At 44.5% G+C, this 16,282-nt stretch overlaps 1 protein-coding gene across 2 annotated transcripts in view; it reads left to right on the top strand.

Moving 5' to 3' along the window:
• Positions 1–15,222: 15,222 nt before the first annotated feature.
• CREB1 (cAMP responsive element binding protein 1) overlaps positions 15,223–16,282 on the top strand; it is a 92,660-nt gene continuing 91,600 nt past the window's right edge. The window contains exon 1 of one of the 2 annotated variants that reach the window (XM_082260866.1): positions 15,223–15,409. The gene's annotated coding sequence lies outside the window, so the exon portion shown is untranslated. The remainder of the gene's footprint in view (positions 15,410–16,282) is intronic. The other variant, XM_082260865.1, reaches the window with a different exon arrangement.

Raw genomic sequence — 16,282 nt, 5'->3', positions numbered from 1 at the left:
CTTGACTTTAGTCAAGACACACATTTGTCTTTGTACTTCTTACCTGGTTGCGACCAACACACGCTTGACACCATCTGAATTAAATACGTTTATCTTGGTCTCATAAGACCACAGGACATGGTTCCAGTAATCCATGTCCTTAGTTTGCTTGTCTTCAGAAAACTGTTTGCAGGCTTTCTTGTGCATCATCTTTAGAGGAAGCTTCCTTCTGGGATGAAAGCCATGCAGATCAATTTGATGCAGTGTGCGGCGTATGATCTGAGCACTGACAGGCTGACCACCCACCCCTTCAACCTCTGCTGCAATGTTGGTAGCGCTCATACGTCTGTTTCCCAAAGGCAACCTCTGTATATGACGCTGAGCACCTGCACTCAACATCTTTGGTCAACCATGGCGAGGCCTGTTCTGAGTGGAACCTGTCCTGTTAAACCACTGTATTGTCTTGGCCACCATGCTGCAGCTCAGTTTCAGGGTCTTGGCAATCTTCTTATAGCCTAGGCCATCTTCATGTAGAGCAACAATTAATTTTTTCAGATCCTCAGAGAGTTCTTTGCTATGAGGTGCCATTTTGAACTTCCAGTGACCAGTATGAAAGAGTGGAAGAGCGATAACACCAAATTTAAACACACCTTCTCCCCATTCACATCTGAGACCTTGTAACACTAATGAGTCGCATGACACCAGGGAGGGAAAATGGTTAATTGGGCTCATTGTGGACATTTTCACTTAGAGGTGTACTCACTTTTGGTGCCAGTGGTTTAGACATTAATGGCTGTGTTGAGTTATTTTAAGGGGACAGCAAATTTACACTGTTATACAAGCTGTACACTCACTACTTTACATTTTAGCAAAGTGTAATTTCTTCAGTATTGTCACATGAAAAGATATAATTAAAATATTTACAAAAATGTGAAGAGGGTACTCACATATGTACCGTATGAAAGTACTGTATATTAGTGCATATGTAAACTTGGAGCACATAGGGAGATCATACTGTCTTAACAGGGAGAACAAGTTGCTGACATACTACCGCTGTACAGCATCTATGCATAAAACTGTTGCTATATTTAGTCAGCCATATATATAGTCAGCCAGTGTGAAATGTAGACTTGGAGCAGATAGGGAGATATCACACAGTCTTTAAAATATACTGTTGCTAGCATATCACCACTATAAAGTTGCTCAGTTTAAAACTACTATATTTACAGTAATTCATATACACAGTTATTGTGGGTATTAGACTTGAAGCTGATAAGAAGAGACCACAGTCTTTACAGTGACAAAGATCCTGGTATATATTGGGCCTATACCCAATATACTTACAGCTAGTGGTATATAAAGGCAGTGTGTGTTATAGACTAATTGCAAAAAGGGCAAGATAGTTGGTGCTATACTATACAGTTCTGAAATGTGCTATATCCAGTGCTCTATAGCAGTGGTCCTCAACTCTGGTCCTCGGGGCCCACTAACAGGCAAGATTTTAAGTATTACCTTGGGGAGATGCAGACTAGAATACTGCAATCACTGAGCAGCAAATGAGATCACCTATGATGTAATTTAGTTATCTTGCAAACCTGGCCTGTTAGTGGGCCCCAAGCACTGGAGTTGAGGACCACTGCTCTGTAGCACCCGTGTTCACAGTGCATAGACCCAGCAGTCCTTTCTAGGCCCTCATGTGTTTGGTTGCAACAACTTATTAGCTGTTTAGCTGCTGCACTCTCCCTTGCAATTTTGTCGCTTTTATTTCAGGTTTTCAGATTTCTTTTTGGCTTATTTTGATATAATTTTTCCACACAGGAACACGGGATTGACACCATCCAAAGGCTATAACCTTACAGCAGTAAGGTCTATATAAACCAAACCACTCAGCTCCTACCAGAGGGGGGGCTCTGAAGAAGAGGCGCTGCCTCGAAACGCGTAAGCCTGCACAGCATCAGGGGACGATCCAATCCTGATCTTGTTGCTAAGGATTTTATATCTATTTGATGTGCTTTTTATCAAGAAACTCGTTTGTTAGTATTTTTAATCTATTATTTTAATAAACCTGTCTAAGAGATAATGCACTAGGCCGGTGCGCCCTTGTGTTCGTTGTCGTTTATAGTGTTTCCAGACCACCCTGGTCCAGCGAGGGGCTGCAAGGCTGAAGTATTATCAAGTTGCCGTGTCATCTGTTCTCATCTACAAGCCTACAGTCAGGTTGGATAGAGGATTGCACCACTCAGAGCGCAGGGAATAGGTGCTGCACCGACAGTACATTTGCTTGAGTGACAAGTGATGCGGGAACCCACACGGGAATCGTACTGGTTCCCGCATCGCACAGGTGAGAACCCTGCTTTAAAACAGTAGTAAAAAAAGTTTCCACCTGCAAGTCAATATCATAATGTGCTAGTATGCAATGCTGCAGAGGCTTCCATCTTCAACCGGTCTTCCCTCTGGGTTTGAGGACTCCAGGCATCTGACAGGCTGAGCCGTAAAGACGTCACTCCCGCATGCGCACAAGAATCTCGGCCATGGCACACAGCTGTGAAGGAATGGCACAGATATGCTATTCCTTCAGAGCGCATACGTTGGTGACATTACCGTTTGCTGCTCGCAAAGATATCTCCTACAGTGCACGGTTAGGAGATATTCATTTTACCTTCAGGTAAGCTTTATTATGAAAATAATAAAAAAAGGTGCACTTAGCCTCAAAAACAAAAACATATAAAATCACAAAACTTCTGCACACAAAAAATCCTTGAATAGCGAGGAAATAAAGGTGATGAATAAACAAGGTGCGCTGTAAATTGATTGTCACAAATACTAAACAGTGAAATGTACGTACCTGACACTAAATAAGTGATCTGTAATGTGTTCCAGGTTAAATCTTTGAAAAAAAAAAAAAAAAACCACAATGTAAAACAAAACATGTTAGATAAAAAAAAAAAAAAAACTTGATACATAAAAGTCCAGGTGTTGGAAACAAATGTATCCACCAGAACAAAATGAGTAAGAAAAAAAATAATAAACAAACAATGTAATCACATGTGAGATAAAAAAGTAGAAAAGGAAAACTTGAAAAAAAAAAAAAGTGAGTCAAACTTCCCACATGCAGTTTCAACCAAATGCTCGTGATAGATTGATTATTTCCACATGAAAAGAGTATCATCCCTGTGTTATGTGTTGTGCATATGAGGACTCCCAGTCGAAGTCTCCTAAGAGGAAACGCATTCGATCGGAGCTGGCAACGCGACTGTCATCTGTGCAGACCAGTACGCAGGCGGCCATGCATGATCACACTATTTCACTGCTCAGTATACATGTCTTGGATGCAAGTACATTTTTATTCAATAAACACATTTTTTTATACATGAATGTACTATGAGCCTCTTCAATTGCTTTACATATTACCTGATGTGGCTAACGAGAGTAAAGCCTAGTACACACGCAAAGATTATCGGCCGACCGGTCGTCCGTCTTTTGTCCAGAGTGGTGTTTTGTTGGTTGGAATGTGCCTAGACTGCACACGAATTTTCTCGCCCGACAGAATTCTACTTCAGAAGTGATGTCATGTGTTGGATTGCTTTCTTTGTGTTCTTTCATCTCTGAGCATGCCCAGTCTTGCTCATAAGATTTTTCCCTGTCGAAATCTGTACTGACTGCACGAAAATTGGCCGTGTTTTGACGGTGGACAAAAATTTTATAGCCTGCACACCAGATTTTTTTCGGCCGAAAAGTAGGAATCGGTTGTCGGAAGCATCATACTAACAAGCCGAAAATCGGCAGATCGGCCGTCGGATGAAAATTCCCTGCCGATTTTCGACGCGTGTGTACGGGGCTTAAGGACACACGAGTCTGATTTTGTTTCCTGAAGCTGGCTGACCATTAGACTGCAAAGGATTCACTCAAATGCATATGATCTCTTGGTGGGATAATTTCTTCTGTAAAGCGGCTCATCATATACACATAGCATGGAGGTGATACTCTTTTCATGTGGAAATAATCAATCTATTACGAGCATTCAGTTGGAACTGCATGTGGGAAGTTTGACTGACTTCTATTTTTCAGCTTTTTTTCTATATCAAATGTGCAGGTTGGTATCTCACTCCAATAGATCCTCCTCAGACAGACAACCACATGTAGTCAGGCAGGCATATGTCTTATGTTTAGGAGAAAAGATGAACTAACATAGCGTAATTCCATACAATACATAAACTTTTATTTAGTGAAATTACAACTCACATTCCACAAGTGTCATCCCGACACTAAGGGTTCCAGCATGGATGCAGTATTAGGAAACAATCTACGTAGACACCCTGTGTTACAATCGTTAGTCTCCGGCTACTGTGTTCCCAGCCGTGAGACCGAAACGGACATGCACAGTACGTTCAACTGCGTTCAAAGTACGTTCAAGGGAACTGAGTTTATTGAGAAGGTGTGGGTAGTCAACAGTATCAAAGAGGTCAAGTAGTAGGAGTAGGCAGAGAGGTCAAGTAGTAGGAGTATTGGCCATTGGTTTTAGCAGTTAGTAAATCGTTACTGAGTTTTAGTAAGGCAGTTTCTGTGGAATGCGGCGAGCGAAAGCCAGACTGTAAGGGGTCAAGAAGGGCATTTTTCAATGAGGTAGGAGATAAGACGGTTGTAGACTAATGCCCCGTACACACGTGCAGATTATCTGCAGACTTTTGTCTGCAGACTTACCTTTTCTATGTAGTGCAAGGGCCTGCCGGATTGCATACAAATTAAAAGTGTTTAGGTTTGACCTCATATTATATGGTTTTGGTAAGTCTGCAGACAAAAGTCTGCAGATAATCTGCACGTGTGTATGGGGCATTATGCCCCATACACACGTGCAGATTATCTGCAGACTTTTGTCTGCAGACTTACCAAAACCATATAATATGAGGTCAAACCTAAACATTTTCAATTTGTATGCAATCCGGCAGGCCCTTGCACTACATAGAAAAGGTAAGTCTGCAGACAAAAGTCTGCAGATAATCTGCAGGTGTGTATGGGGCATAAGCATTGTAAAAGTTTATGCCCCATACACACGTGCAGATTATCTGCAGACTTTTGTCTGCAGACTTACCTTTTCTATGTAGTGCAAGGGCCTGCCGGATTGCATTCAAATTGAAAGTGTTTAGGTTTGACCTCATATTATATGGTTTTGGTAAGTCTGCAGACAAAAGTCTGCAGATAATCTGCGCGTGTGTATGGGGCATTAGAGGTGAATGGGAGTAATGATATGGGTCTTAAGTTGTTCAGGTTGGTGGGGTCCAGCGAGGGCTTTTCAAGTATTATGGGAGTGATCTGTGCACACTTTAGAGGGGATGGGAAGGTGCCACTAGAGAGGAAGATTTTAAAGATGTGAGTGAGGGAGCATAGGATAGAATAAGAGGGTGACCGTAGTAGTTTTGAGGGAACAGGATCCAGGGGACAATTGTTTAGGTGAATAAGAATCCCTAATCTACACTATATTACCAAAAGTATTGGGACACCCACCTTTACACGCACATGAACTTTAACCACTTGCCGACCAGCCGCCATAGTTATAGAGCGGCAGGCCGGCTCTGTTGCGTGAAACGACGTACATGTACGTCGTTTTGTGTAGCAGTTAGTGTGGACGCGCGCACGCCGATTGGCTAGAGGGGGAGACAATCAGTGGGTCCAGCAGCTGCAATGTCCGCCGGACACCCAGGTTCGCTCCCTATGGAGACAGCACGGCGGGCTGCCCATGTAAGCATGCAATGCATCCCAGTCTTAGTCCATAGGGTTCAATATTGAGTTGACCCACCCTTTGCACAACTTCAACTCTTCTGGGGTGGAGGAACTTGACTGGCCTACACAGTCCTAGCCTCAACCTGATAGAACACTTTTGGGATGAATAAGAGTGGAGACTCTTAAACCTTGTGGACAGCCTTCCCAGAAAAGTTGAAGCTGTTATCGCACCAAAGGTGGGCCAACTCAATATTGAACCCTACAGACTAAGACTGGGATGCCATTAAAACTCATGTGCATGTAAAGGCAGGCCTCACAATACTTTTGACAATACAGTAAAACCTTGGTTTGAGAGTAACTTGGTTTGAGAGCGCTTTGCAAGACAAGTAAATTTTTAAAATAAATTTTGACTTGATATACAAGCGATGTCTTGATATACAAGTAGCGTCATGTCACAACTGGGTATAAAAGAGAAGAGAGGCGCCTCTAAGTGTAGCAATATTGTTACATTTAATGAAGGTTCAATATTTAGCAGCTCACACGGTTGATGATTAAAACAGTCACATCTAAGTATGCAGGCATCCGGGGTAAAGCTGTCCACATAGAGCATCCTCCGCACTGCCATCTTCATCACACCCTTCCACGCTGCGCTCCACGAGCGATTCAAAGTCTCGCTTTCAGATCACTCTAATGCAGGGTAGTCTTCCCAAACACAATTGCAGACTGACATCGGTGATAGCCAGTGGTTCAGAAGATGGTCTATGTGGACAGCTTTACCCCGGATGCCTGCATACTTAGATGTGCCTCTTTAATCATCAACCATGTGAGTTGCTAAATGTTCTACTTTCATTAAATGTCCCCATACTGCTACACTTAGAGGCGCCTCTCTTCTCTTTTATACTCTGTAGCTCCTGCTGGATTTTGCTTCTAATCCCCTTGTGGAGGCGCCATTTGTGGATGGACATTTTACGATGACACAACCTATCACATTGCTAAAATCTTTGTATATAGACTATAAACTGAAGGACTTATGAATAAATGGTTGTGGAACGAATCATCTGAGTTTCCATTATTTCTTATGGGAAAATTTGCTTTGATATAAGAGTGCTTTGGATTACAAGCATGTTTACGGAACAAATTATGCTCGCAATCCAAGGTTTTACTGTATAGTGTATCTGCACATCAGACACAGCCATTATTTAACATTAGAGACATGTCTAACCTACATGGTGGGATTCCTTGAAGCTGCCCCAGTTTCCAGTTTTAGTTTCCTCCTCCATGTTGCTCAGCAATCACTCTCCTTCCTGCCAACATGTCAACCATCTTCTTCCCCTTTACCACCAGAGCCCCAAGCCTATTCCTCATCACAGGGATGGAGGCAGTAGGCAAAGAAACCTGCTGGTCCTAAGAAAGCAAAGTACTGCTTGTTCTCCTGGTGCTGTGCCTATCACACCACTTAATGAGTGCTTCAGCAGAGTGAGATCTGATGAGTGTATTGATCTAGAGATGGGAAGATCTGGAAAAAAAAAACAAAGCCTCATACCCACAACCCTGGTCTGTGGTTGTTTGAGGGCAGGGAAATTACTGGAATCTGGAAGCCCCCTTTAATAAAGGGGCCCCAGATCCCCACCATGTGAAGGAGTATGGAGTACCCCTATCTTGGAGTGTAATGCTGATGTACATGTGACATCAAATGCCCATTGGCGTTGCGCTCCAAGCCGCCATCCATCCAGCTTCAATCTGGAACGACTCGGATTTGCTTGCGAGTTCCCTGCCATACTATGTTGTTACGCCATCCTGGATTGGAGGTGCGGATTCATCCTGCCACCAGATTGTCACCCACAGATGAGCCTGTTTATCTTTATTTCCATGTGAGTCCTAATTGGCTGGATGCTTTATGTGTTCAATAAATAATACACTTAGAGGCGCTCTTCTGTTTCTTTTATACTGATTCACATAGGGTGGGGGCTGGGATCTGGGGGCCTCCTTGTTAAAGGGGGCTTCCAGATTCCAATAAGCTCCCTGCCCGCAGACACCAACTGACCAGGGTTGTGGGGATGGGGGCAAGGTGCTTTGGGGAGGGGGCGCAGAGTTCCCCCCTGCCCCAAAGCACCCACCCCCCCATGTTGAGGGCGTGTGGCCTGGTATGATTTAAGAGAGTAGGGAGGAGACGACTCTCTCGTCCCCCCTCTTCCTGACCTACATATGCTCAGTTAAGGGTCTGGTATGGATTTTGGGAGGGACCCCATGCCATTTTTTTTTTATATTGCCACGAGGTTCCCCTTAAAATTCATGTCAGACCCGAAGAGACTGGTATGCATTGCGGGGGGGACCCACGCTGTTTTTTTTTCATGATTTTTAATTGTCTGCATGGTTTTTAAACAATATTTACCAGTATATTTTTCATTTTGTGGTAAATACAGCATATTTATTTATTTTTTTAAATGGACCTAATTTATAGCATGCAATAATTTATGCAAATGAGTCACACGACCGCGTTATCACACACGGTAACCCCTAATGAATTAACCCCAAAGTGTTTCTTTACCAGCAGCTTTTAAAGTATGAAAGTGGTGCAAACCACGGCCTCCCAAATATACACCATACCTTAATTTAAAGATAAAATGACACCTGAAAATCAGGAGAACTGATCAAGCTCTTGCAAGAGCAATAAATGCTTCTGAATCAGTATCGTCAACAACTGAAAATGCATACGGACAGGAAGCTTTAATATTATCATCAGGGAAAGGGGGGTGGTTACCTGTTCTCATGTATAGATGAAATGTTCTTAACATATACAGTCCTTGTTATTCTATTTGGAGTAAAAAACAATAAAAATGTAAAAAGCAAGTTTAGTTTATTTACTGAATAAGATGTACTTTTATTTTAAGTGTAATACTTCTATATACACTGCATTTGACCATCCCAGTGTAACAAAATGACAATTTATAAAACTACTCCTCACTGAGCTTTTTTTTTGTTCAGTTTTTTCCAAAAATGGCCATGTTTTTTCCAGAACAAAACGTATTTTTTTCATGGCTTCAAAATTTCCGGAAATTTTACATTTCTAGAAGTATCACATGTTGTCATGAAGTATCCAGTGGTTGTCAGGTGCCGATTCTACATTTCAGCAAGACAAGCGGTACACTATTCTGTCCTTCTGTAGCTAGAGCACCTTACCAGGAACTAATGCAGCACCAGGTTCTGGCACTTGCCAGGCCACATATGTGTGTGAATCTTTCCTGCTAAAGTGCAGCCAACAATTTGGTGTCATGGTCACACACTACCTAGTCTTCCACAAGCTAGTGTAGGGTTAGCCAGCTCTTACCAGCCTGCCCTTAAGGAGCTTCCAAAATCTCTGACCCAGTGTGGCCCCTGTCCCTCAGGTATATCAGATGCAAAATAGTGGGGCAGTGCTTTGCTGGGCCATTGCATAGGCACTGGGGCACTTGAGGGGATTGGAATATTTGAATTTTTCTTTGAATCTATACTTTAAAACAGTTAGGAGCCGGTTTTTCAAATCAGGAGGAGAAAAAAAAAAAGGCGAGAGGAAAAAGAGGAGAGGGAGGTAGAGAAGGGGAGATGGGGGGGGGGGTAGAAGGGGGGAGCGAGAGGGGGATAGAGAGAGAGGGAAGAAAAGAGAGGGGAGAGAGATAGATGGAGTAATGTTTACAGTGAGGTCCCCTCAGCTCTATGGTGTGTACAGAGGAATCCTCCAGAAGTGTGGCACTCTCCCACCTCCACCTTCCTCACATACACCCAGAAAATAGCCTGCTCTGCTCCCCCCACACAGACGTCTATGGGGGGGGGGGTAGTGGAGTCTCCCACCCCTAGCCAATTAAAGTTAAACTTTGTGCCCCAACTATTTGTAGGTGATGCCCTTCCCTCAGCCACGGCAGGATGGGCTCAGTCTGCACTCCCACCTCCCTCAGGGGCTGAGGAAGCGGTGACAAGCAGGCAGGCTGGAGCAGTGGGATGGGGAGCGGGTGACACATGAAATTCTGTGCAGAGCCCAGGCCTGGTGCACCATTCCCCAGCCTAACACACCACTCAGCTGCAGACCTGGCATTCTTACCCAATGTCAGATAGATTTGTGCAGGGTGACTGCAACGCGGAGGGCTAACAGTGGCAGAAGTCAAGCAGTGCATCCTATGGATGTGCTGAAAGTGGAGAAGAGGCAGCTGGGTCCGATTGGTCAGCTCCGTCCATGTGACGGTGCTGACCAATTAGAATGCCTCTTGTTTGTACACTGAGAAGTATGGATAGGAGCCATGGGGATTTCAAATTTCTGGATCAGCAAAGCGGCGTCCCAATGCCTGACAGCAGACGGCCTGTGTATATATTTGTGGTGCATACTAGACAAATTAGGACTTAAACCTGCAGAGGGTTCCATTGCTTTTTATTTTTCTGGTGGTTCACTACCTCTTTAGGTAGCATAATAAAAAATTTTCTCATGCAGCCGCTAAATTCCAGCAGGAAGTAAAGAAGAAGCCAGCTTTCAGCAGTTGCAATAGGGTAATGGAGAGGATCAGTTCTAGTATATGCCACCCCTCCTGTCCATGTGTAAAATAGAATGTGACAGGGAGGTTACAAAGGCATTAAAAACACAACTTTGAGGTTTTACTGCCCCCCAAACGTAAATAAGGCCTTACTGTCCTGAGCCCTCTCTAAGGCGGCTTTCACACTGATGCGCTGCAGTTAACCCCACACCGCAGTGCATCAGTGGCTTTCTTGCAGGTTAGCTGCGTTTTGCCATACACTTCTATTATATCTTGCAGGTGTGGTGTACATTCAAAAGGCACTCAGAGCAGCTAACTTACAGGTGCACTGCGCTGCACCTGTGGATCAGTGTGAGAGCAGCCTAATAACCCCCTTTCTATAAAAAAAAAAAAAAAAAGCCTACATATGCCCATTGTTAACTTAAAACTGTGATATTTATTAAACTGACCTTTTATCTTTTATTTAGAAATGCATCGAAATTTCAGCTGCAAATGGTGTTATCGCCATTTTGCCGATAAGAGAAAAAGGTGCCGATAATGGCACTGAAAACACACACGATTTTACTGTGCTTATGGTGTGATATTGATGCATTCTTGCTGAGTTTTCAATGCATTTCAACAAGGAGGTGCATTTTTTTAACTTACAAAAATGCAGCAAGCATGATTTTTTAACACCACAAGGAACTAGTGTGAAGACATACATAGAATTTAAAGAAATACATTTTTCTTGAGCTTTTCTTGCGCTAAAGGTGCCAATAATGGCAGATAACTCATATTCTTTAAAATTCATGATAATAAAAGAGAAAGTAAACTCAAAGGCATAATTTGTACCTACAGGTAAGCCTATAAAAAGGGCTTACCTATAGGTACTGTAAATATCTCCTAAACATGTACTGTTTAGGAGATATTTACATTATATGCAGCCGATAACCTCATCGGCGCATGCTCTCTGAAGGAACGGCCACCCGTGTTGTTCCTTCAGATACCAGTTCTGTGAATGACGGCTCCCCCGCAAAGCTGGAGTCCACGGACCCGGAAAGGAAGACAGACGCTGCCTTCAGCGATTACATCGCATCACTGGAGGGCTTCATTTTCAGGTAAATCCCATAATGTGCTAGTATGCGATCCATATGCACACATTATGCCCTTACCTTGCAGGTCTAAAAAAAAAAAAAAACAACCAGCGCTTTACAACTGCTTTAACCACTTCAATACAGGGCACTTTCACCCCCTTTCTGCACAGGCCAATTTTCAGCTTTCAGTGCCGTCATCCAACACTGTACCCAAATGAATTTTTTAGAATTTTCTTAATACAAATAGAGCTTTCGTTTGCTGGTGTTTAATCACTGCTGGGTTTTTTATTTTTTGTTAAAAAAAAAAAAAAAGAATAAAGACAAAAAAATTTGGAAAAAAATTAATGAAAGTTTTTCTTAGTTTCTGTTTCGTAAATAAGTAATTTTTCTCCTTCACTAAGGTGTGCTAATGAAGCGGCACTTATGGGCACTGATAGGCTGCACTTATGGGCACGGATGAGGAAGCACTAATATGCCGCACTGATGGGCACTGAAAGGCAGCACTGATTGGCATAACTGATGGAGACAGAATGGTGTCACTGATGGGCACAGAATGGCATCACTGATGGGCACTGTTGGAGCTGCATTGTAATCTGGGCACTGATGATCTGTGCCCTGATTACCTTTACATGTATTCCCTGTGATGTGATGCTGCTTATCAGCTCTCCTCATCTCACACTCTGTCAGTGTGAGAGAGGAAAAGTCGATAAACAGTACATCCTTGTTTACATGTGATTTGACACAGCTGATCACATGGGTAAAAAGCCGCAACTGCGGCTCTTTGCTGAGATTGGGGTTGCGCCGTGTCCCAGGAATGCGGCACGCCCGTGATCGCAGGTGCACGCAAAAGCGGCTAAACTGGGCGTCATCATATGACATCGTCCCAGAATAAGAGCCGCACCACTCCGCCATCATTAGACGGCAGGTGGGTGGGAGGGAAGTGGCTAATTGAAAAGTTGAATAGAATACAAATATATATATATATATATATATATATATATATATAAAAAGATTATATGTATTTTTTAAAAACTATCGTTTTCGGCCAAGTGCATTCTAAATTTTTAGTTTCAGCACCAAAATTTCTATTCTGTGCACCTCTACTTTCAATTTCTGCAGGCATCACTGCAGGGTGGATAAGAATCAATTTAAAAAAAATAAATCTGATTTTTTTTTTTTTTTAATTTAAAATCACATTTATTTAAAATATGCTTTAAAAATGTTTTTGGAGTAAAAATCTATCTAAAGATAGTTTAAGTATGTATTAATGTATCTATTTAAGATACATTAATAATTTAGTTTATTCAGCATGAAATAGAGCTTAGTTATGTGGCATGGGGCTGTATATTCTACAATCTCATTCAATGAATCCAAGCTCTGCAACTGCATTGATTCACACAATTTCACACTAACTACCAGCAAGAATGAGCACTTACATTTAAAGAGCGCCTGTCATTTCAGATCCATCATGGCAGGGCCCATTAGTGGTCATTCACTCACCTGCTACCACCACATCCCTCACCTTGTTGCCTCAATACCGCATCACCAGCTGTCCCATTAAAGTGAATGGGACTGTCGGTGAATCAACAGCGAGTCAGAGGAAGAGCCGCTGCGGGACAAAGATGACAGTTGCTCTTTAAAAATGATTAAATTAAGTTGCTTTAAATCAAGCTTTTTTACTAGTGATTTAATTTTAAATCGATTTGTTTAAATCAAATCCACCGTTCATCACTGGATGTTAGAAACGTTCCTGTCCCATGTGGGGTGATACCACATATCCCCTGGGACAGACGCCGTTGTTCTATCAGATTCTGCAACCACAAGTGACTTACGGACTAGAACAACTAATGCCCCATACACACGTGCAGATTATCTGCAGACTTTTGTCTGCAGACTTACCTTTTCTATGTAGTGCAAGGGCCTGCCGGATTGCATACAAATTAAAAATGTTTAGGTTTGACCTCATATTATATGGTTTTGGTAAGTCTGCAGACAAAAGTCTGCAGATAATCTGCATGTGTGTATGGGGCATTACTGCGCATGCGTCATGTGTTCCAATAGGTTTCTTAATGTGACAGAACACTAAGCAGCGGCGGACATCTTCTTACACCCACGCATATCTTTAATTTTTCATTTATTTTAGCAGAAAACTCACCTTATATACTGAATCACAGTATTACATTCTTATTTTTATTGTATGCTAGAACTTATAGGGAGAAGCCTGCAGGTAGAAGGTAGCGACGGCCATCTTGGTACACCCCACCCCGACAAAGGGATTATATCGTGAAATAGTCTATTTCAGTATTAAAGGTGAGTTTACTGCTAAAATAAATGTGAAATTCAAGACTTGCGTGGGTGTAAGATATCCACCTCTACTTCGTGTTCGGTCACATTAGGAAACCTATAGGAATGCATAGCGCATGCGCAGTAAGTTGTTCTCATCCAAACGTCACTTCTGGTTGCAGAATCGGATAGGTAGCGGTATTTTGATAGAACACCGGTGCTATAAAGAAAGCATCAGCTTATGCAGCTCCGGCTCTCTCTGCAGCCGCTTGCTTTATCCATCCACTCCAATGCTCTGGGGTGACGTGTCGGCCATTCTAGAGTAGGTCAGTTGCAGGCCACATCAGAGGGCTCCATTGGTCACCGGTTGAGCGCCCCTGATCTACACTGCCTAGTGCTTGTTTGGCTATGCCACATTTCTTCTTACTTGACCCAATTGTTTTGATTGGCCAACAATCAGTTTTATTGCAGTACATAAGGCTTCATGTACACTTTTCCCTAATTTGTCTGCTGGCCACGGCAAAATTGCACCACAATTTTGTTCCTATCCTGAACATGATTCTTTTAGTGCTCAGCAGTGGCGGCTGGTGTATATGGGGCGCAGGGGCGCCGCCCCCCCATCCATGCGTCCAGCCCCCTAATCTGCATGCAGGGCGCCGGACGCATGGAGCTTAATGGGGATTTTTTTTTTTTTAACATCACCCTTTTAGAACCAGAGGCTCTAATAGGGCAATGCAAAGGGTGGAGCCGGGGCGCAGAGCAATGCTGCAGGGCTCTGCAATGACAGGGGACAATGCTGTGGCGGTCTGCAATGATTGGGGACAATTCTCTGGCACTCTGCAATGATTGGGGACAATGCTGTGGCGCTCTGCATTGATTGGGGACAATGCTGTGGCGCTCTGCAATGATTGGGGACAATGCTGTGGCGCTCTGCAATGATTGGGGACAATGCTGTGGCGCTCTGCAATGATTGGGGACAATGCTCTGGCGCTCTGCAATGATTGGGGACAATGCTCTGGCGCTCTGCATTGATTGGGGGGCATGCTGTGGCATTCTGCATTGATTGGGGGGCATGCTGTGGCACTCTGCATTGATTGGGGGCACGCTGGTCACTCATTTTTCTGTTTGCGCCCCCCCAAAAATTTTGAGCACCAGCCACCACTGGTGCTCAGGACGGGGAGGTTAAAGCTCTCCTAACCGCAGCAGCACCCAAACTCTGCTAAAAGCCTATGTGTACATAGACACAGATTTTTATGGAGTGGAGTTTAGCACCTGTAGTGTATATGAAGCCACCAGCACGTCTCTGGAAGAAACCTCCTGTGAAGACAGGCTGAACATACAAACCCCATGCAGATGTTTTTATATAATCCTCAGTGAAACGTTTCAGCAAAATTAAATACGAAACCACGAGAAGCCGTCTTTCCGGGTCTTCTAAAGACCAGAAACCGTACAACCGACGACAACATCACAACAAACACACGCAGCCGCCATGTTTTCTCCTTCAGATGTGTTCAGACATTTCCGTCTTCGGCCGCGCATGCGCAGCGCCTCCACGCAATCCGCTCCGCCCTCCCTGTCCGCTGATTGGCTGCTCACTGTGCCTAGCTCGGGCTGTGTCCTGTCGGAGTAGAAGCCGCCGCACAACGCCGCGCCTGGTGGAGACTGGAAAAAAAAAAAAAAAGAGAAAAAAAAGAAGCCGCCCAGCAGAGGAAGGAGAGAGAGGAGCGAGCTACACAGTGACGCGGCGGAGGTGTAGTTTGACGCGGTGTGTTACGTGGTGGGGAAGAGAATAAAAAAAGCCCAGCGAGATCCCAGCCGCGAACGAAAGCAGTGACGGAGGAGAGGCAGTGTAACCCGGTAAGAGGAAGGAGGAGGAGAGGGAGAGGCTGGAGCAGAGACATGGAGCAGGCCGCAGCCCCGGGGCTCTCCTCATACTCACACGGCCACACGCCGAGGGGGGCTCGGGGGCTCTATGGAAGCTTACACCCGCCGAGATTTTCTCTCATTTTCCCGCCAGCTCGCCATGTTGTGGCTCTGTGAGGAGAAGGACGGAGAGCCGGCGGCCCCGGCTACAGGGAAAAAAAAAAAGAGCCGCGAAACAAAGGATAATGGCGGCCCAGAGGAGGGAGGCAGCCGGCGGCCTGAGCCGGGGGTGTGCGAGGCAGACATGGGGGGTCACCGAGGAGCCGGGGCGCCGAGGCCTCCTCCCTGACTGTCGCGACAAGGGGACCCCTAATATCGCGATAGAGCACCCTATTCACAGCCGACATGGGCTTCGTGTGCGGGATTTTGGGGCATTTTGTATCGGATTCCCCTTGTTCCCCGGCTATGTCTGCCTCGTCTCCGGGGAGGATAGAGAGCGGCTCTGTGCATGCCATGTCTGCTGTGTCCATACCATGTATGTCTATGGGGGGTGTAGGGTCAGAGCAGGGCAGGCTGTCCGGATGGCCAGGGTGAGGTTCGGTCAGTTCTGGTTTTGCACACCGCCGGATCTCCGCTCTTCTCCGAGTCCGGGGGGGTAAAATCAGGGCTCGCCTCAATCTGCTCCTGGTGATCCGAGCCATCAGGGCTACAATGGGGATGTGTATGGGAGCCGGGGACCGACCGGTGACACCACACACTGCTATGTGACTGTGTACCAACAATGCTGCCTTTGTGGACTGACAACAGCACCTCACATTGTTAGGTGATCTCAACACACACCATACAATCTCATCATGCACATGCCAT

Source organism: Pelophylax lessonae, assembly GCF_965119305.1.
Source record: "Pelophylax lessonae genome assembly, chromosome: 6".
NCBI classification, from domain to species: Eukaryota; Metazoa; Chordata; class Amphibia; order Anura; family Ranidae; genus Pelophylax; species Pelophylax lessonae.
This window is presented reverse-complemented; position numbering and strand designations above follow the sequence as displayed.